Source organism: Quercus suber, unplaced genomic scaffold (assembly GCF_002906115.3).
Source record: "Quercus suber isolate HL8 unplaced genomic scaffold, Cork oak 2.0 scaffold_911, whole genome shotgun sequence".
NCBI lineage: Eukaryota > Viridiplantae > Streptophyta > Magnoliopsida > Fagales > Fagaceae > Quercus > Quercus suber.
This window is the reverse complement of record NW_027070335.1, coordinates 1-23,063: the sequence shown is the minus strand read 5'-3', so window position 1 is coordinate 23,063 and position 23,063 is coordinate 1. Positions and strand designations below refer to the sequence as shown.

At 34.1% G+C, this 23,063-nt stretch overlaps 1 non-coding gene across 1 annotated transcript; it reads left to right on the top strand.

Moving 5' to 3' along the window:
* The first annotated feature begins 8,552 nt into the window (after positions 1-8,552).
* LOC111994665 (uncharacterized) lies at positions 8,553-19,113 on the top strand. The gene is made up of 3 exons (XR_010626899.1): positions 8,553-8,872; positions 18,302-18,437; positions 18,960-19,113. It is a non-coding gene; the product is annotated as an uncharacterized LOC111994665 (transcript).
* The last annotated feature ends 3,950 nt before the right edge of the window (positions 19,114-23,063 follow it).

The window sequence follows — 23,063 nt, the reverse complement described above, 5'->3', positions numbered from 1 at the left end:
TAGAGAAAGAGAAATAGATGTTCGTTAAAATTATAAAAAAAAAAAAAAAAAAAAAGGAGAGAAAGAGAAATAGATGTCCATTAAAAAAAGAGAAGAAAAAAGAAAATGAGAGAAATAGATCAATCTGTGGGGTTGGTGACTTTTTATGGGATACGTCTTCAATTTGTGGAAGATATCTATGAGTAATTTTGGTTAATTTTAAATTTTGAATAAATAATGGTGAGACATGTGATGATAAGGGTGAAAAAGGAGAAAATCAGATAAAAGTGGATTAGTGGGAGGGAAGAGAGAAAAATGGAAGTTTATATATATATATATATATATATATATATATATATATATAAATTATGAAAGAAAAACGGAAGTTTTGATTTTGTAAGTGGGGTGGGAAGTTTTTTTTTTGTTATTAGAAACAGGTGTTTGAATTTTTTTTTTTTCTTCTGTTTAGTGGAAAGTTAAAAGGAGATTTTTGTGGTAGTTTTTTGTATTTTTGTATGACATGTGGGGTGGTTTTTATTTTTATTTATAAATAATAATAAAGTATTTAAAAAAAAAACAATAAAAATAGGTTAGTGGGAGATTGTTCCTATTTTGTAGGTAGTATTTTAGTGCAAGTTAGACATGTATTTTTACCAAATTATCCTTTAGTTTTATCTCTACTTAACCTAGAGAAATAAGGGCATTTTGGAAAAAAAAAAAAAATCTGGTCCAAATAGGGAAGCCCCTTAAATAGTAGTATAGATAGACCACAGATTGATCTATTTCTCTCCTTTTCTTTTTCTTCTCTTTTTTAATGGACATCTATTTCTCTTCTCTCTCTTTTTTTTTTTTTTTAAAAAAAAAAAAATTTAATTGACATCTATTTCTCTCTCTACAAGGAACAGCCTACAAATAAACTTCTGAGGCCTACATTTCCAATCTAGGTTGATAAATCTCATTTTTAATTAAAAAAAAAAAATTATTCACTTTCTCCTCTGATATGAAGTTAATTGGTGTTTATTTATTCTCTTTCAGTGGTTTTCAGTGATGAAGGTGTAATTTCATTAAGTTTGTTTTTTTGTTTTTTGTTTTGTTTTTTTTTGTTTTTTTTTTTTTTGGTATGACTATCAGTATGTGGGGTTTTTTTTTAAAAAAATAAAAAATAAATAAAGTATTAAAAAAAAAAAAAAACAATAAAAATAGGTTAGTGGGAGATTGTTCCTATTTTGTAGGCACTATTTTAGTGCAAGTTAGATATGTATTTTTACCAAATTATCCTTTAGTTTTATCTTCACTTAAACCTAGAGAAACAAGAGCATTTTGGAACAAAAAAAAATCTAGTCCAAACAAAGGAAGTCTCTTAAATAGTAGTATAAAAGCACAAAGTGACTAGTGTTTGGCCCTACAATTTCTAACAATTTGCGTTTTTTTTTAAAATGCCAAAAAACTGCATTTTCAAATTGAAGGTACTACGAAACTTTTTTTTTTTTGGTTGTTGTTGTAAATATCGTATTTTAAACAACAATCACGTTTTCACAATGCCTTTTTTTAGCGTGTAAATTCCTTAAATATCCTCTACCTACTTGCAATATGTATAGAGACAACCCATTTTTGACACTGATATAAATGGAATCCGACCCAATCCAACCTGTTTACCAGGTCTCTATATACCTAGATTTCCCTCTCGCACGTCAGGATTCAAGAAATGTCTTCATGAAAGAAAATTGTTAGGTTACTGAAGGACTATGGGGACAGTGACTTTGAACGAAATGTCTTCATTAAATACTATAGGAGTAATGCTCATTTTTCTCTCATCATACTCATAGTAAGTCTACTTAATTAAATTTATAAAAAAATTAATTAATTTCTTGTATTGAGATTGAGTATGTTCTTGTTATATTGGATAAATGAGATTGAGTATGTTCTTGTGATTTGAAAATCAATCTAGTCGGCTAAGTCTTTGTTCTTTTTTTTTTTTTTTTCCTCTTAATATGGTATTCTTTCTTTTCCCCTTAGTATTTGGGTGATGTGTTGTATGACTAGGCATGCATCGTCTGGTCAATTAACACTTAACTATCAGGTTACTCACAAAGATGATCAAGAGAATTGTCTTGCAAAATATACTCAAAAGCAGAGGATCAAAATGAAACTTTTAAAATATAATTTTTCTGTAAAGAAAGATATGTTTCTGTGCATTTGTGGGGAAAAAAAATTCTTTTAATTTTTTAATTTATTTATTTATGTACAAAATTTCAAATAAAGAAGTGCTATGTCATAACATTTTTCACAGCATAACAAATCATATGAGGTAAGTTGTTATTGATTCAAATTTGAATTCACAACTTAAATTATTTTTTAATCTACTCATAATAACCAATAACAACATGTCATTTAGGATTTTTTTTCTTAAAAAAAAAAAAAAAAAATCTCAACTTTTCCGATACAACTATGAAAAGTGAAAACTACACACATTGCGTCTGCCAACAGCTTATTACGGCTTTATCACTATACTGATCTGGATCAGCGATCCGATGGGGACTTAATGGTTTGCCAATGAACTATTTAATTGTTCAATGGCCCATGCATTAAAATCCAAATGTGAGCTCCACGAAATCAATTTGCAAGTTGCAACCTTGAATGACACATTTTTTTTTATGTTGCAACCATGATACTAGAGACCTAGCCAATAACATGCAAATTAAGTCTACATGCATCAACCAACCAAGCTGGCAACAGGTAAAATTTTCATATGTTCGATGTTAAAATCAGNTTCATGGATGGGGAGCACGTGGACGATGGAGATGAGGGTGAGAGTGACTATATAATAGAGGGAGAGGGTTTGAAACAAACTATGAAATGTATTCAAACTGATCAATGAATAGTTGAAAGAGTGATAATCCTTTGTTATTAATCCCTTGCTAACTCTAGTTCTTTGACCCATACTCTACAAATTAATTGTCTTTGGGTTTACGTAAAGAAATTGAACCCTACATCAACCTAGATTGGAAATGTAAGCCTTAGAAGTTTATTTGTAGGCTGTTCCTTGTAGAGAAAGAGAAATAGATGTCTGCTAAAAATAAAAATAAAAATAAATAAATAAATAAAGAAGAAGGAGAGAGAAAAGGAAATAGATTGTCCATTAAAAAAAGAAAAGGAGAGAAATAGATCAATCCGTGGGGTTGGTGACTTTTTTATGGGATAAGTCTTCAATTTGTGGAAGATATCTATGAGTAGTTTTGGTTAATTTTAAATTTTGAAAAAAGAATGGTGAGACATGTGATGATAAAGGTGAAAAAGGAGGAAATCAGATAAAAGTGGATTAGTGGGAGGAGAGAGAAAAATGGAAGGTTTATATATATATATATATATATATACACACATAATATATAAATTATGAAAGAAAAACGGAAGTTTTGTTTTTGTAAGTGGGGCGGGAAATTTTTTTTTGTTATTAGAAACAGGCGTGCCTGTCAAAAAAGAAACAAGCGTTGGATTTTTTTTTTTTCTTCTGTTTAGTGGAAAGTTAAAAGGAGATTTTTGTGGTAGTTTTTTGTGTTTTTGTATGACTATCAGTATGTAGGGTGTTTTTTTTTTTTTTTTTTTTTTTAAATAATAATAAAGTATTAAAAAAAAAAAAAAACAATAAAAATAGGTCAGTGGGAGATTGTTCCTATTTTGTAGGCATATTTTAGTGCAACTTAGACATGTATTTTTACCAAATTATCTTTTAGTTTTATTTCTATTTAAACCTAGAGAAATAAGGGCATTTTGGAACCAAAAAAAAAAAAAAAAATCTAGTCCAAACAAGGAAAGCCTCTTAAATAGTAGTATAGAAACGCAAAATGACTTGTGTTTGGCCCTACAATTTCTAACAATTTGCGTTTTTTAAAATGCCAAAAAACTGCATTTTCAAATTGAAGGTACTACGAGACCTTTTTTTTTTTTTTTGGTAAATGTCGTATTTTAAATAACAATCACGTCTTTGCAATGCCTTTTTTTAGCGTGTAAATTTCTTAAATATCCTCTACCTACTTGCAATATGTATAGAGACAACCCATTTTTGACACTAATATAAATGAAATCCGACCCAATCCAACCCGTTTACCAAGTCTCTATATACCTAGATTTCCCTCTCGCACGTCAGGATTCAAGAAATGTCTTCGTGAAAGAAAATTGTTAGGTTACTGAAGGACTATGTGGACAATGACTTTGAACGAAATGTCTTCATCAAATACTTTAGGAGTAATGCTCATTTTTCTCTCATCATACTCATAGTAAGTATACTTAATTAAATTTATAAAAAAATTAATTAATTTCTTGCGATTGAGATTGAGTATGTTCTTGTTATATCAGATAAATGAGATTGAGTATGTTCTTGTGATTTGAAAATCAATCTAGTCGACTAAGTCTTTGGTGTGTGTGTGTGTGTTTCTTTTCTTTCTTTTTTCCTCTCTCTCTCTCTCTCTCTCTTCTCTCTTTTTTTTTTTTTTTCAGGTGGATTTTGGGGCTCATAATTAGAAGGCTTTCCATACTTTTTAAAATTTTTCCGATCCAATTGAAATTAATGAAACTTTAAAGGAACAAAATAGAAGTTTACCAAAACCAAAAAGTTTGGACATTAACATTATTGACTAGGATGAGTCCTATTGTCTCAGATAGTGGCTCTTCACATTTGGTTGCAGAAGTTGAAGCAGTTGTAGTGGTGAAAGCTTTGGAATTTTCTTTGGAAATAAGTACTATAGAAATTCTAAAGGAGACTCAAAGCCCCTTTTTTTTTAATTTTTTTTTTTTATGTAATGGTTCATTGTTCACAATCTTGTTTTGACTCTCAACTCCAAGCACTTAAAATGTTTTAAAAGTAAATTAAACTGATGTGCTCTCTCATGACTTAACCAAAATGTCAAATAAATTCACATTTTTTACAATATGCTTAGGATATTTTTTTTACGGGGGAATCCACTATGCTTAGGAGATTAAGCCATGATACTTCATTTTTCCTTTTACACTTTGCTTTTAATTTTGGTAGGTAAAAAATGTAATATTTTTGTTACTATTAGCTCATTTATTAAGATTGATATAGGGTTTATAAATCTATCAATTTATAAAATACTTCTTTGCATGTTGAACATGTTAATAATTTTTTTTACAAAATTATATAACATAAGATAATATATAGCATGTAAAATAGATTTGAGACTTTGACCTCTCCTTCTCATTTGTGGTCCCTACTTAACATCAAATTTCAAACTTTTAACCACACACCCTAGACCCAATGACCCAGTAAAGTTATATAAGGGCCCCCACAACAATTTCAACTTAAATGCGTAAATGTCAGGCTGAAAGCTACTCTCTGGGCCTGGGACCTAAAGTCAAGAATTGATGTTTGCTTCGTATGACTTTTATCCTAATCTTGGACTCGGACTTGGCATTCTAGAACAAAAAATAAATAAATAAAATAAAATAAGACGAAAGCAAAACATTTTCCTATACTCTTCAAAAAGTTCCCAAATCATGCTATACCCCCAACGTTTGGGATTTATCCTCAACATTGTGGGAATCTTTGAATTTAGGCCTAGGAATCTCCTGCCTTGGAACTTGGAAGTCCTATTTAAAATTGACTGATATACATAGTCCTCCGCCAAGTAATACTAACACAAATAGATAGTTCAGCCAAAATAAATAAATAAATAAAATAACACAAATAAAAAATTATTTTTTTAAAATCATGTTAATGGGTGCTTTTAAAAAAATTTATGATAAACCATATTAAGAAATTTTTAAAACCATTTTCATGGAAAAAAACTTAATTACTATATCATTTTTTTCCATAAAATATTTTTATAAATAGTTCTTAAACCAATGTCTTTAGGGCATTTATTAACAATTTTTTTAATAATAAAAAAAATAGATAGTCTTTTAAACAACATTTTGTTATCTATGAAGGTTTTTATATTTAAATAAATAAAAAAACTGCTATATATTAAGAGGAAAGTATCATGTAACGAATTTAAAATATTAAAACTCGTAGAATGAAATTATAAAACTTTAATGTATTTGCATGCATATTTTGTGATGTGGATATATTCAAACTTTTTTCTTAAATTTTTTATAATTTAAGTTTTTTGAATGATGACCCTAAATTAATTTCTTAGAGCCGCCACTAGAAATTAGAGAAATATATGGGTGGGGTCATCCTCTATTTCTTTCCTATGAATAAAAGCAAGCAATTAATTGATAATGACTAAAAGTCGTTTGTTAGTAACATAAGTAAACTTTTTGTTTTTTTTAATGAGAATCAATAACACAAGTAATCGATGTACACAAGTAATCGATGTAGCTAAGAATTTGGCCTTAAATTGTATACATTTTCCTTCTGAGTAGAGCATAATATGCCAATAAAGATCATCATGGATTATGCCTTTGAATTAATTTTCATTTTGAAAGCATGGCATGTGTTTGTTTTGGTGATTGGTATTCTTGGCAATAGGAAAGTAGCTAAAGGAGACAATGAGCATGCTGGAAGAAAACTTGTTGATAATGTTCCCGGTATGTCATTCATCTTGAAACTTGGTTCAGTTCTCTATCTCTCTTTTCAGAAACTAGCTTTTTATAGATGTAGTATTTCTCTTTAATTAATCTTGACCCATTTTCTTTTTGGAAAGAAAAAAAAAACCTTGCCCTCAATATATATATATTTTTAAAGGAAACTGAATTCTTCTTGAGTTTACCGTATTGATTGGGTATGTTTAACTCTATATCTCTTTCTTTCCTTTTTCATAAAATTTCCAGGATTCATAAGCATCGATTGCGGCGTAATGGAGGATTATATGGATGAAGAAACTAGTATCTTTTACAAGTCAGATGCAAGTTTTATAGATACTGGAGAAAATTACAATGTTACTCGAGAGTGCGGCACGCACAACTCTCGAAGACTTTTTAATGGGCGTCCAGTTAATAGTCTGAGAAGCTTTCCACAGGGAATAAAGAACTGCTACACCCTGAAACCTGAACAAGGCAAAAATAGTAACTACCTCATAAGAGCTTTCTTTCAATATGGAAATTACGACAACAATAATCAAGTTCCAAAGTTCGACCTGTACATCGGGGTTAATTATTGGACCACGGTGGAATTAAAAGATGCATGTGATGTAGATTTCCCTGAAATAATTCATGTTCCCATATCTGATACCATAACTGTTTGTCTGATAAACACTAAGTCTGGAATACCTTTCATTTCGGCCTTGGAATTACGTCCTTTGAACAAGTCCATTTACCAGACTGGCTATGGAGAAGCACTAAATAGAATAGTGCGGCAAGACCTGGGCAACTCAACTGGAAAACAAGTAAGGTGAGTCTATTTTTTAGTGAAAATATATTTGGTGGTCTTTCCAAGTTTGATTTGTTATGGACGTGTCTTCTAGATTTCGAATTTAGTTAATTTTATCTTGAAGTTTGCATTTGCTATCAATATAAAATTTCTGTCCAAATCTGTTTAATATGCGCCATTATATGTCATTTGAAATGCATGAGTTGAGGAAGACATGGTTTTAGTGAAAAAATCCATGAGAAAAGAACAAAATAAAAATATATAGCAGGAAAAAAAATGGTCAAATGGATAAACTAGAATCACATGAGCAGTCTTTCTCATATATATATATATATTTTTCTTTCAAATTTTAAACTTGGTTGATGTCACTTGACAAATACAGACTATGATATCACATGTACCAAATTCAATCTTTTAGTGTGGCTGCAAATCTAACCCTTGAAGGGACCAAAATATAGTTTAGCTGTTTTTGTTTTTAAAAACATTAGAACTAGATATACATATAACATCATCTCTCAAACATAGGAAAAAACATATCTTCTAACCAATACAAGAAATAACCCTTAAGAGTAGGGGTACTAGTTCCTAAGGTCTTATAAGATCTATGAAATTTTGGATTTGAAAGATCTAGCAAGCATCTTGAGGTAAGGGTTTCTCCTTATGTTTACCTTGTGTGTGTGGAATAAGAATACACATACTCAAAAAATTATTAGATGCTCGAAGAACTCTATACATCATTGTTAGCAAAATAAAATAAAAATATATACATCAAATTACCCACATAAGTACTCACCCACTAAATTCCACATGATTCAATATTATATATAAAAAAATATGTTACATGTAGTATAACTTGCATCATCGTCTTTTAAAATTTACCACGGCATTTAAGTGATATTTGTGGTGTGTCTTTGCCTTAGAACCATATTAAGTCTTATGTTTGTATTTGTTTAAGTTTTTATTATTATTATTTTTTTAATAATTATAGTCTTTTGTTAGAGTTTTTTTTTTCCTTTCTTTTTTTCTTTTTAGATTTGAAATAAAAATTATACTTTAACTTAATGTAAGTGTATATATGTGTGAAGTTCTCTAAAGACTTGAACATCGGCCCTTACTCCAATAAACTTTAATGACAATCTATTTTTCCTCTACTAGGATTTCAGATGATGTTTTTGATCGCTTGTGGTATACCATTACATCTGACAATTTTGAGAAGAATTGGGTTCCAATCAATACCTCTTGCAACTTTCGAAGCCATTGTCTATGACAGAAACAACACAGACTCTTCCAAATTTTATGTTTGCTTTCACTTTGCTGAAATTAAACAACTTAGGGAAGGAGAGATAAGAGAGTTCGTTATCGCAGTGAATGATGGAGACTACAAGTTAGAAAATATAACTCTTGAATACTTAAAGCCATTGTCTATCTGTCCCAATCGAACATTCGAAGGTCATTTTCGTTTTTCAATTAAAGCAACACAGAAGTCTAACCTTCCCCCAATCCTTAATGCGATTGAGATTTATGAAGTACTTTCGATCGGAGATATACCAACCGATCCCCGAGATGGTATGTTCTCATCTGTCCTTATTCATTATTTTATTAATTTGTTGCTAGTTATTATTTTATTAGAAGAAATTACATTTTTCCACTGTTAATTATCACCCTAATTACATTTCATCCCTTACACTATCAAAATGCATGATCAATCCCTCAAATTAAAAAATACATTAAATTTAACCCACTCTAATTTTTTTTTTTATTGCTAACTCTTAGGAATTTAGTATTGAAAGACCAATTAACCCCTAGTCATCTATTTTGTAAAGATGGGTAAATTGATTTTTTATTCCTAAATTCTATCAAACTTAACACCAAAACAAATAGTAAAGGGGACATTGAAACAAAGTTATAGCTTAGGTGGTCAATCGTGCATTTCGAGGAGGTTTGGTGTAATTAGAATGATAGTTTATGGTGAAAAAGTGTAATTTGCTCATTTTATTATTAGTTGTATTGTCTTTTTTTTACCGCAATTGGAACAAACAATTGTAGCTCCAAACTAGTTTGGCATTATCTCATCATCCCATTACATGATAATTTATAAGGTTATTTATAACTATTATTTAAACAAGTCATATAACGCATTAAAAAGTAATGTGACTAAAATTATACATGAATAGTCTCTTCAATCACCTCATAGTGGGTTGGAGGAAGATAACTCCAAATTGGTTTGGGGCTAAACCTTTTGTTTTGATAATATTGCTATAAGCTAAACAAAACCAAAGCTAGAATGCTAAAGGACACATGAGCACAAATGATATAGTAGGTCAATAACAAAAACTAGATTCAGCAACTAAAAAAAAAAAGTTGCAAACATTTGTTAGTTATAGTAGCTTAAGGTTCTATCATGTGGTCCATAAAAAAAAATAATAATAATTAAAAAAAAAAAGGTTCTATCATGTGACACATTTCTTTAATTTTTATTTAGCCTTCCACCTCATCAAACCTTGGCATTAATGTCATAATATTAATTCATTATCTTCTATTAATGGGTAAATTCATTTATTTCTATTTATTAATTATCAATAGATGATAGATGAAAAATGCATTGTGATCTTTTTTTGTTTTTGTTTTATGAGAAACAAGAGGGAATTTGGTTCTAAAACAAAGGCACATCACAAACTTCACTCAAAACCCTTGATAACTTTTAAGGGAGGGTGGAGCAATATGATATTGGATCAACAGTTTACATATATATTTCAAAAAAATTTCTTATTTGTGAGAGACTGTGCCCTTGGCCCCTTTTTAGAGGAATGTTGGGCCAAACCCACGTGAATGGGTGGAATCGTGTTATTGCCTCTTAAAATGGTGGTTTGACTAGTTATATTTTCCCCTTTAGATTAAGGGTTTTACAATGGAGTCGCCACTTATTTAATTGTTGGAATAAATAAGAAAACCATAATTGAAAAATTCATCATTTTATTAATTTGAAATTGAATTTACATTGAACATAGGAAATTACATGGCTTTGGTCCTAGATACAATCTAAGATAAAGTATATGGCTTTGTTTCCTAGTTATAATCTAAAAATTGAAAATTACAAGGATAAGCATTTGATCTACTAACCCTTGATCTAAGTTCGGAAGCTATGTTACAAGGTGGGAAGGTGTTAGGCACCCACCTTGCCCGGTGAAACCGGTTTTCTAGACTATAGTGGCCAACATTCATATCACATCATCTAATATGTTATCAATCAACTTGCATGTTGAATTCATTGTGTGTGCATGTAATAAACCCTAATTCAACTTATTAAGCATTTCATTTGGATTGAAAAATGAATTCTAGTGAATGTGTGTGAATGGTGATATCCTAGATTCAAGGATTTGAAAGAATTTTGAAACAAACGTGTTTTTCATATTTTTCATGTAGATTTAAGATTAAAACTAGTGTTATGCATGAACATGTGATGAACAACCAAGAACATGTGAAGAACATATAAGAACAATTAAGAACATTTAAACATATTCAAAGGAATTTAAATGATTATTATCATGCTTTAATCTTAAATTCTCATCATGGCAACACAATAAACAAGTTAGGAAAAGAGATTATACCTTCATGCAAGATCCATACGGTAGAGAAGGAGACTCTTGGTGGAGGTCCTAAGGGTGGAGGAAAAAAAAAACTAGGAGAGGGAGAGTGAGTCTCACTCAATACCTTGAGTCTCAAGAAGACCAAGATATGACAAGACTACTCAACTTCACTAGAACTCAAGAGAGGAGAAGAGAGGGTGTGTTGGTGTGCTCTAGAATGAAGGAGAGAAAGAGTTTATATAGTAATAGTGGAGGGAATATGAATAGAAAGCCATTTAATGAGGGTTGATAAGGATTATGAACCTAAACCTCATTTTAGCCTTGGAAAAAATCTGATGCATTAAATGGAGAGATTGGTGGGAGTAGGGAGCAAGCCAAAATTCGGTTTTCTCGTAGCTGCTGTAACAGCTTGTAGAGCCAACTTCGAAAAATCATATCTGACTCAATTCTGATTAGAATTGTCTCGTTCTTGTACTCAAATTGAAGCCGCAGATGTCTAGTTTCTGGGAAAATTGACCTCATTCACAGATTTAATATATTCTGAGAGATATCGATGAAATAGTGAGCAGAGGTCAATTGTTAGAAAATGGTTTCAGCACAATTAACATTAATAGGTCCCAAATTAGTTCTCAATTAATATTAAATGGCTCCAATCACTCCCATTTCAGACTTAATTGGTTTCAAATTTACTCTAATTAAAAGATAATTGCACAAATTACTCATTGAATAATTAATGTTTAGCTATCTAATTAATTAAGTATATGCAACCTCACCATAAAATGTAGTCCTAACAAATCAAATTATGACACGTCATTAATCTCAAATTGATTACACTTATAACCAATTGAAATCAATTGTTCATAATCACATATAGTCGGACTAAATTTGTGATAGTGCATCTCAGCCATTAAAACTTGATTTAATGATAACTTTCAATCTGGTGGTTCGATTAGGGCTTATGACTAGTCAAGTTGATCGTTACAACATCAAGATCATTTTAATGAAATGAGATTAAGGATCTAATGGCTAGAATCAAGATTCATATTTCCAAGGCAAAATTACCCTTTTACCCTCTATGCATTATTAAATACGGGTTGCAAAATGGAGTGTCAACATTATTAAACTTTTTAAACAAATTTATGTTGCTTACACATATCGCATAGGACATTGACTACCATTATAATATAGAATCCTAAATTCTTGATGTAGAAGATGGATTTAAAAATCCATAAAGGCAGAAAGCTAATAGCTAAATTTAAATTTGAAGAGTAAAGAGTCCACTATATATGCACTTTGTTTCATGGAGGCATATGATGAGAAGACAAAAAATTAATCAATGACTTTTGCTATTATTTTGTAAAAGGGTCTGGTTATTCCGAGAGTACCCAATAATTACCCTTTGTTAATAGACTATTTAAGAAAATCTTATATACTATTTGTCAAAGGCAAGATCGTGCATCATTAGCTGCTACACCAGTGCAGTTCAACTTGCGACATAGTTCTGCAGCTAGTGCACCAAATGATGCAGCATCAACTACCACACCAGTACAGCCCAGCATACCATATAGTGCAGCAGTTCGTGTATTAGAGCTGCACAGACAAGCACTAGATCAAGCAAGACAAGTACATCGGTTACTAGCTGATGTAGGAGCAAATGAAACTTAGATTGAAGCTTTAAGTAGTAATCCAAAGATCTTATCTTATGCTATAGAGTTGAAGAAATTAAAGAATTGTATAAATTCACCTAAACGACAATGTAGCTTGATTGATATATGTACAGAAACGGTGTGTAGCTTTGTATGTTAGTATGGTTAGTTTAGTCAGGCACGTGTAAGAGTTTGTTAAGTTCTGTTCACACGTGCATCTATCTGTTAAGTTAGTTATAGAATAGAGTTGGGTTCTTTTCTTATATATATTTGTATAGCTATTCTTATCCACCATTGTCACTTTCTTCAAGCTATTTTTATCCACCATTGTCGCTTTTCTTCAAGCTTTTCCTTTCCTTCAATGGCAGATGCAACAGCAGCTAATGCTTCCACCATTGAATCTTCATCTTCTTCGTAAGATTCATATAATCTCAATGACCTTCTGCTTTTGCATACTGGAGAGAATCCAGGAGCTATTCTCACTTCTCAACCATTGTTTGGGGGAGAGAATTACCTTGCTTGGGTAAGATCAGTGAGAAAATCATTGATTGCCAAGAACAAGCTTGGTTTCATAGATGGTTCTTTAACCATTTCTTTTCCATTGGTGAATTCACCAACTGTTGCTCAAGCTTGGATTCATGCTGACAACATGGTTGGTACTTGGATCATCAATTCTGTCTCACCAAAACTCCAAGCTAGTATCATATACAGAGACACTGCACTTGAGATTTGGACGGATCTCAGGGACACATTTAGCCAAGGGAATGGCACTAAGATCTTCAATATCCAGAAGCAAATTGCTGAGATTCATCAGGGAGAGCAATTACTTATTGATTATTTCACTCAGCTTAAGGTCTTGTGGGATCAACTTCAAAATCTTAGTCCATTTTCCTAATGCATTTGTGGACAATGTGTGTGTAGTATTAATCAGAGGTTGAAGATTCTTCAAGCTAAAGAATCCACAATGAAGTTTCTCATGGGAGTTAATGATTCTTTTTCTCAAGTGAGAACGCAGTTCTTGCTAATGGATCCATTGCCTTCTATCAATAAGGCTCACTATTTGTTCATCCAAGAAGAGATGCAAAGGTCTGTGCATAATGCTGTTATTATTGAATCCACTGCCTTGGCTACCAAGAACTCATGAAACAACTTCAAAGGCAACGAAAGGCCATTGTGTACTCATTGTGGAAAGCTAGGCCAGACTATGGACAAATGTTATAAGCTGCATGGTTTCCCATCAGGTTTCAAGTTCAAGAACAATAAAAATGCAGCTGCTCATCAAGTTTCATCTAATCTTGAGTTGATTCAAGGCAATGCCCTTGCTGGAGTCACTGATTTTGCCTTATCTAAGCCTGCATCTCAAGGTCCAGCCTTCACTCATGATCAATACCAGCAGCTTCTGACCTTAATTGGTTCCTGTTCTACTTAGCAATCCCCTAAAGGTCAAGAAATTCATGTTGCTAATACTGTGGCTTGTCCTTCTAATGTTGTTGTAGGTAATTTTATTAACTTCAAGCATTCCGTCTTTTCTGCTAAAATAGTTAATAAAAGAGCTTATGACCTTCATACATGGGTTGAATTTCCTAATGGGGAAGCTGCTATTGTTACACATATTGGTACCATTCAACTCTCCTCTCACATCACCCTTACCAATGTTCTTTGTGTACCCTCTTCACCTTTAACCTTCTGTTAGTTAGTGCCTTAACTAAATCTCAACCTATATGTCTGGTTTTTCTGTCCAAATTCTATTTCATACAAGACCTTACATGTTGAAGTAGGATTGGAATGGGCCAAATGCATGATGGTTTGTACTTGTTGCAAGATTCAAGCCTTTCTCAACCTACTACATCTCTTTCTAATTTCCTTTCCAAGTAGAATTTCAAGTCTTTCTCTGCTGTTTGCTATTCTTCTCTTTCCATAAATGTGTTTTCACTTTGGCATTCAAGGCTTGGGCACCCCTCTGATGTCAAGGTTCAGTCTTTGAGCAATGCTTTACCTTTTCTTAAGAATTGTTGTAATAAGCCTTGTACTATTTGTCCTTTGGCAAAACAGAAGAGAATTCCTTTTCCTTTCAATAATAATAAGTGTGCTCATCCTTTTGATCTTGTTCATATGGATGTTTGGGGTCTTTTTTCTATTTTAACATCTGATGGTCACAAGTATTTTCTTACTACTATTGATGACGCTTCTAAAGCAACTTGGGTTTTCTCGCTTAAGGCTAAATCTGAGGCTAGACCAGCTATTTTGTCTTTCTATAACATGATTCTCACTCAATTTGGAACCAAAATTAAATCCATTAGATCTGATAATGCCTTAGAGTTTAACTTTCATTATTTTTACAGTTCTAAAGGAATTGTTCATCAACTGAGTTGTGCTTACACTCCATAAAAAAATTCAGTTGTGGAGAGAAAGCATCAACACATACTTGCTACTACTAGGGAATTACAGATTCAATCCAATGTTCCTTTATCTTTTTGGGGTGACTGTGTTCTTACTGCAGTTTATTAATAGACTTCCTTCTCCACTTCTTAATCATAAGACACCTTTTGAACTTCTCATTCACAAATCTCCTTCATATTCACATCTTAGAACTTTTGGTTGCTTGTGTTATGCTACCAATTTCACTCCTCATAAACACAAATTCACTCCTAGAGCCAGAAAAGTGTGTTTTTCTAGGCTATCCCTTCAATGTCAAATGTTATAAACTCTTTAACCTTGATTCTCATACTATATTTCTGTCTAGGGATGTAGTGTTTTATGAGTCCAGTTTTCCTTTTGCCTCGGATAACTCTCCTAAATGTATTGATCTCATTCCTTTACCTGTTTTCCCTTCTAATCCTTCCTCTAATTCTCTTGATTTTCCTTTCTTTACTCCTTCTTCTTTGCCTATTTCTGATGATACCATTGTCCAAATTTATCAAGATTTTAATGAGGACATTCAAGACGTTCCTGATGCTCATGATGCTCCTAATGTATCTGATCAGCCTTCTATTGCTCTTAGGAGGTCTACAGGACCTACTAAACCACCTTCCTACCTTGAGGCTTATCACTGTAATCAAGTCACATCAGCTCCCATTCCAAGGTCCTCCATTCCTACTTTAGGTACTTCCTATCCCCTTCATACCTATCTGTCTTATGATAACCTGTCTTCTCCATACAAATCTTTTTGTTGTGCCATCTCTTCCATCAAAGAACCTACCTTTTATCACCAAGCTGTTGGTAACCCCAAGTGGCAGGAAGCCATGGATGCTAAGATTTCAACTTTGGAAGCTAATAATACATGGACTATTACATCCTTGCCACCTGGTAAGAAGCCTATAGGTTGTAAGTGGGTGTATAGAGTGAAGTACAAATTAGATGGTTCTATTGAAAGGTATAAGGCTAGATTGGTTGCTAAGGGTTTCACCCAGAAAGAGGGGCTGGATTACAATGATACTTTCTCACCAGTTGCTAAGATGGTGTTTGTTAAAACTATGCATGCTGTTGTTGCTGTGAAAGGCTGGTTTCTAAGTCAGCTTGATGTCAACAATGCATTTCTCCGTGGAGATTTTCATGAGGAGGTCTATATGTCACTTCCACCAGGCTTTCACAACAAGGGGGAGCAGTCTCAGGTGGTTCACAGCCAAGGGGAGCAGCCTTAAGTGGTTTGCAAGCTAAATAAATCACTCTATGGCCTTAAACAGGCATCTAGAATGTGGTTTTCTAAGTTCTCAATTGCCTTAATTGATCTTGGTTTTGTTCAGTCTAAGGTAGATTACTCATTATTCACTAGGCAACAAGGTGAGTCCTTTATTGTGTTGCTGGTTTATGTTGATGATGTTTTGATTGCAAGCAATGATCAAAAGGGAGTTAAGGAGTTTAAAGTCTTGTTAAATCAAAAGTTTAAGCTGAAAGATTTAGGGGACTTGAGATATTTTCTTGGTTTGGAGGTAGCTAGAGTAGAAAAGGGCATTTCCTTATGTCAAAGGAAATATACTCTAGAGATTTTGGAGGATGTTGGTTTACTAGGATGCAAACCATCTAAAGTTCCTATGGATCCTACATTAAAACTTAGCAAACATGAAGGTGAAATGTTAAATGATCCAAGTCAAGTATAGAAGGTTGGTAGGGAAACTGTTGTACTTAACCATTACCAAGCCTGATATCACATTTGCTGTCCATAAGCTCAGTCAGTTGTCCACAAGCTCAGTCAGTTTATGGCAAAGCCAAGAAAGTCTCATTATGCAGCCACACTAAAGGTACTTCATTATCTTAAGAATGAACTAGAGAAAGGAATCTTCTTTTCTGCAAAATCAGAACCCCATGTCAAAGGATTTAGTGATGAAAACTGGGTACCATGTCCAAATACAAGGAGATCTATTACAGGGTATTGCATTTTCCTTGGAGACTCATTGGTTTCTTGGAAATCAAAGAAGCAGGCTACTGTGTCAAGGTCTTCAGCTTAGGTTGAGTATAGGGCCATGGCTGTGGCAACCTCTGAAATTGTGTGGATTCTTTATTTGCTAAGAGACTTGCAGATTAGGCATGATAAAGAGGCATTGCTATTTTGTGACAGCCAATCAGCCTTGCACATAGGGTCCAATCCAGTTTTTCATGAAAGGACCAAGCACATAGAAATTGATTGTCATATTGTAAGGGATAAGGTGTTGGCTAAGGTGATTAAATTGAATCATGTGAGAATACACTGTCAACTAGTAGATTTGTTAACTAAGACTTTGGATTATAAGCAATTTTCTAATTTGGTGTCCAAGATGGGACTGCTTAATATCTACTCTTCCTCAGTCCCTTTTGAGTGGGAGTGTCAAAGGCAAGATCGTGCATCATTAGTTGCTACACCAGTGCAGCTCAACTTGCCACTTAGTGTAGCAACTAGTGCACCAAAATGATGCAGAATCGGCATGCCACACAGTGCAGTAGTTTGTGCATTAGAGCTGCACAAACAAGCACTTGATCAAGCAAGACAAGCACATTAGTTACTAGCTGATGTAGGAGCAGATGAAACTCAAATTGAAGCTTTAAGTAGTAATCCAGAAATCTTATCTTGAGCTATAGAGTTGAAGAAATTGAAGAATTGTATAAATTCACCTAAACAACAATGTAGCTTAACTGATAAATTCACCTAAACGGTGTGTAGCATTGTATGTTAGTATGGTTAGTTTAGTCAGGCATGTGTAAGAGTTTGTTAAGTTCTGTTCACACGGGCATCTATCTATTAAGTTAGTTATAGAACAGAGTTGGGTTCTTTTCTTATATATGTTTGTATAGCTATTGATTCAATGAATGAAATAATCAATTCAATTTTCATTAAAGTCAATTTTCTCATACTATTTTTATGGGAAATAAAAAAACTGTCAAAAAAATTAGTTGTTTTTTTTTTTTTTCCTATAAAAATTTTTTAAAAATATTTTCTAAACCAGTGTTCTTTGTAAAATGCATTCATATGTAGTGGCGATTGCTTCCAATGTTTTGACAATCAGTTTTTTCACGCTCCAAGTTGAAAGATCTTCTACGATGATCTGCATATGGCACGGAAGTTTATCAGTTGGAATTGATTAAATTGCTTTGAACAGAGTATTTAGACTGTTTGTGGTCTTGGGAAATTGCATTAATGCACCAAAAATAATGATGGCATTTAGTCCAAAGAATTGCAAATTTTGGATTACTTTTTTCCTTTATTAATGTATTACAAATATTCTAATCTCTACTTTCACTCTTTGATCATGAACATAATGATTTGAAGTAATATTTGTTGTAAACAACAGTTACTGCAATCACGGACATCAAACAAACTCTCAGGATATATAGAGACGACTAGACGGGCGATCCATGTGTCCCACGACGATATTTATGGAGTGGTTTGACTTGTAGTTTAGACAAGAATCCAAGGATCATTTCACTGTGAGTGCACATATAACTTTTTGTGAACTTTAGAGAGATGATATCTGTTATTATCAAATGTTAGCATGTACATCTCTTTGTATAAATTGGAAACCCTGTTTTAGAGAATGGTATCTTATTTGACAGATTAATATGAGCAGGAACTTGAGCTCATGCTCATTGACAAGCAAGATTGCTGCTTTAGTTTTCAATCTTAAAGCACTACTAATGTGTTTGGATAGCAGGATTTAGGCATGTGTGTATTTGGATTTGGATGATTAAAATCAATAAAGGTCAAGGATTTAGATTTGAAACACTTAAAATTCTTAGATTTAAAATGATATCTAAAATCAACGGATTTGAAGTTTTAATATTTTAAATTTATTGATTTAAAATCCAAATCCAAATTCAAATCCAAATTCAAGTTTCCAAAAAAAACTTACAGTCTTTGTAAGCTTCAATTTAGCTGTAATAAGTTTTTAGTATTCAATTATTGCTAGTTTGCAACCCATTCTTTACTGAGCAAATGAATCATTATTTCAGGGATTTGTCAAACAATAAATTATCTGGGCCAATCCCAGATTCTTTAGCACAATTGTCAAATTTGGAATTCTTGTAAGTTATTGAACTTTCTTAATAAACTTTCAGGCTATGATTCTCGGGGATTTATTTTAAGTTTTTGCAGAAATTTTCGAAGAAATAGGGTTCCTTTTCCCAAATTCAATGGTAATTGATAAATGAATCTCTCATGATTTTTTAAATTTCATTGTACTTGTTTAGTTTTGTTGGAATGTTCATACACATGCCCTATTGCTTAATTGATTTTTTTGTCATTTAGGGTGTGTTTGTATGGAGGTGAAATAGGATGGATGAAAAACTTTGGAGAGAAAATGAGAAGGAAAACTTTTTTCGAGTGTGTTTGGTTGACTGAGAAAGAAGGAAAATAAATGATAGGGCCCAGGTGTTTTCTCCCCAAGCCAACCAAAAAGTTTTCTCCCCAAAATGGAGAGAAAACTGAAAGGAGAAAATGAGGCTGCTTAATGGACAAAAATGCCCAAAATGCCCTTGTGCACTTGCACATGGGCTTTGTCCATATATTGCTCTTCTTCACTTTTTTTTTTCCTTCCTCCTAGACGTTGCCTCCTCCTCTTTTTCTTCTTCTTCTTCTTCTTCTTCTTTTTTCCTTTCCTCGTTGCCTCTTCTTTCCTTTTTTTTTTTTCTTTTTCTTTCTTTTGTGTGTTTTTTTTTTTTGGTTGTTCATCACTTTTTTTGTTTTAATTGGGCATCATTTTTAACAAGGGTACATAAGTAAATTTATACAAACTCACTATTTCCATCTCTCAACCTTTTCACTCCCAACCAAACAAAAAGGAGGAAAATAAAAATCTTTTCTATCCTCTCACTTTTCCATTCTCCCACCATTTTCTATCTTTTCACTTTTCCACCCTTCCAACCAAACGGGCCCTTTTCTGTGTTGAATTTGCAAATTATTGACCATGAGACCCATAATACATTATTGATTATATTACTAAATAACACAAAATACTATATAAAGGGGATTTACATCTAGATGTGAGTTAACCTAATAGTACAACAACCATTAATGGATAATTATCAGGGTCTCCTATTCATTATGCATCAAGGTAGGCTCTAAGCATAAGAGACAACTATGAGGAGATCTGTAGGCCATGATTAATGCCTCCTAAGGTAGCAAAGAATATGAAGCACAACAACAATCTCAATGTATCATGGGGCAGCATGAACTGACTCACTTGATGGACAATCATAAGAGAAAAATTACAATAATAGTACTCGCCCTTGAAAAGGTATAGAATGATACTCCAGTTAAACCCGTCAGGATCTGTTGGAAAACGACGGGACGTAGCACTCCTCAGAGTTGACGAGATGACTTTAGGTAAAAGTTAAGGGTAGCTGACGACAAGAAAGCTGAAGGGATTAGGCGAAGCTGACGACCCTGATGTAGCTTAGCTTGGTCCCCACATTTGCATATATAAGGAAATATCTTGTGTTTCATGTTTAGTGCTACTCAAAAGGACTCCTAGAAGGAAAGGGTTCTGCAAAATACGCTCATGAAGACTCCTATAAGGAAAAGACTTCTAGCCCAAGGAAAGGAGGTCAATCCCTTACCACTATAAAAACACAATAACCTCACAAATTAAGGTACGCATAATTCACCCCAGCTCCAGCACTCTAGAGTTGTGAGAAGTTCTAACCTGACATTCGAAGGGTACTTGGTCGGCACCACACCCATGCTTTCTGTCAGGTCTTCTCTTTTTGGTTATGCAAGTGTAGTTTCGATCGTGTGAGGACCGTGTATTTCACTGGTGATTTTTCGGCATCATCAGTTGGCGCCGTCTGTGGGAAATTTAGTAACTTGTAAGCCATACTATCACTTCCCAGAAAAAGAATTGCATGGTACTTACTCGCTCAATGGCGACTACTAACAACGTTCAGGGAGACGAGCCGCGACTTATTACCCTAGAGAGGCAAAAAGATATGCAACAAGACAGAGGGCGAAAGATGGCAAGAACTAGAGAATGAAGGGAAGACAGGTGCTCTAAGCCCCTTGTAGGGAGGTTCATGAGCTTCACTTCGCTGACCGCCCCAATCGACCAAGTTCTAATGCAAATCAAGGACGAAGGAGCCTTAACCTTCCTCGGAAAGCTGAAGGGAGATCCAAACAAAAGGTCTAGAGACAAATACTGCCGTTTCCATCGTGATCACGGTCATGATACGGCCGACAATTATGACTTAAAAGTAGATTGAAGCCCTTATCAGGCACAGAAAGTTACAGAAGTTCGTCAGTAAGGAGAGAACAGATCTGCCTCCTCAAGAACAAGCCCCCCGACGGGACTACGAGCATCCCAACCACCCCTAGGAGACATAAGGATGATTATGGGAGGCACGGTGACCATTAGCTGTCCAAAAAGGCCCAAAGACTTACCTTAGAATGGTTCAGAATGTTCAGCTGACAAGTGTCATCCCGAAGATGCCATGGGTCGATAACCCCATTATTGATTTCTTGAAAGAAGATGCTCGACGTCTTCACCAACCGCATGATGAAGCGCTCATCGTTAGCATCCGAATAGGAGACTATAACATATACCGGGTCTTGGTTAACAACAGGAGTTCAGCAGACATTCTCTACTACCCGGCGTTCCAACAGATGCGGATCGACAGGGAACGTCTAGTTCCAACCAACGCTCTACTCATTAGATTTAGAGGAACAAAAGTATATCCCCTTGGCACGGCCATATTGCCTGCAACAATTGGGATTATCCTCAGCAAATCACTAAGGATGTTACATTTCTTGTTGTCGATTGCTCTCCACCTACAATGCCATCATAGGACAACCAACCCTTAACTTATGGAAGGTTGTAACTTCAACCTAGCACCTGATGATTAAATTCCCCATTGAGTAGGAGTAGGGGAATTGCGAGGAGATCAGGTAGCTGCACGCAATGCTACATTGCGATGTTGGAGATGGACGACCATCTATAGACCATGAGCATAGAGAAGCAGCGGACAGGAGCAGAACCTGTAGAAAGGCTCGAGGAGATACCCCTTGATAACTCTAGATTAGACAGAACCACGAGGATCGCACTCTTGCCAGCCCAATGATTCGCCTAGCGCTCATAGCCTTCCTCAAGGAGAAGCAGGACGTGTTTGCCTGGAGTCATGAAGACATGCTAGGAATCGACCCGTCAGTCATGGTACATAAGCTAATGTGTCGCCTTCTTTTCCACCCCTCCGACAGAAGAAGCGAATTTTCGCCTAAGAACGAGACCAAGCAATAGCAGAAGAAGTCGACAAGTTACAAGAGGCGGGCTTCATCAGGGAAGTATAATATCCCAATTGGTTAGCAAACATGTGATGGTCAAGAAAGCCAACGGGAAATGGAGAATGTCATAGACTTTACGGATCTGAACAAAGCATGCTCGAAGTATAGCTATCCTCTCCCTCGAGCCAACGTGCTGGTAGACTTTATAGCTCAACACCAGCTACTGAGCTTCATGGACGCCTTTTCAGGTATAATCAGATCTAATGGATGAAGAGATCAGGAGAAGACTTCATTTGTTACCAGCGAAGGTCTTTTTTGTTACAAAGTGATGCCATTTGGCCTTAAGAACGCGGGCGCAATGTATTAAAGGCTTATGAACAAGATGTTTGTGAACCAAATCGGAAGGAATGTTTAGGTCTACGTAGACAACATACTAGTAAAAAGCCAAAGAGAAGAGGACCATTTGAAGGATCTCGAGGAGATATTTGGCACCCTTCGCTCCTATAACATGAAGCTTAATTCGAGTAAGTGTGCATTCAGAGTAACAGCAGGAAAATTCTTGGGCTTTATAGTGTCTCAAAGAGGTATCAAGGCCAACCCAGACAAGATTAGAGCCATAGTAGAAATGGTCCCCCGAAGAACGTGAAAGAAGTGCAGAGTTTAAACAGCAAAGTAGCTGCCCTTAACAGGTTCGTATCAAGGGCGATGGACAAATGTTTGCACTTCTTTCGCATGCTGAAGAAATCTTTCGGATGAACTGCCAAGTGTCAGCAAGCATGCAAGGAGCTAAACCTAACCTCTCTCACACTGCTAAGTCCTTCGCAACCGGGGGAAGAACTCTTCCT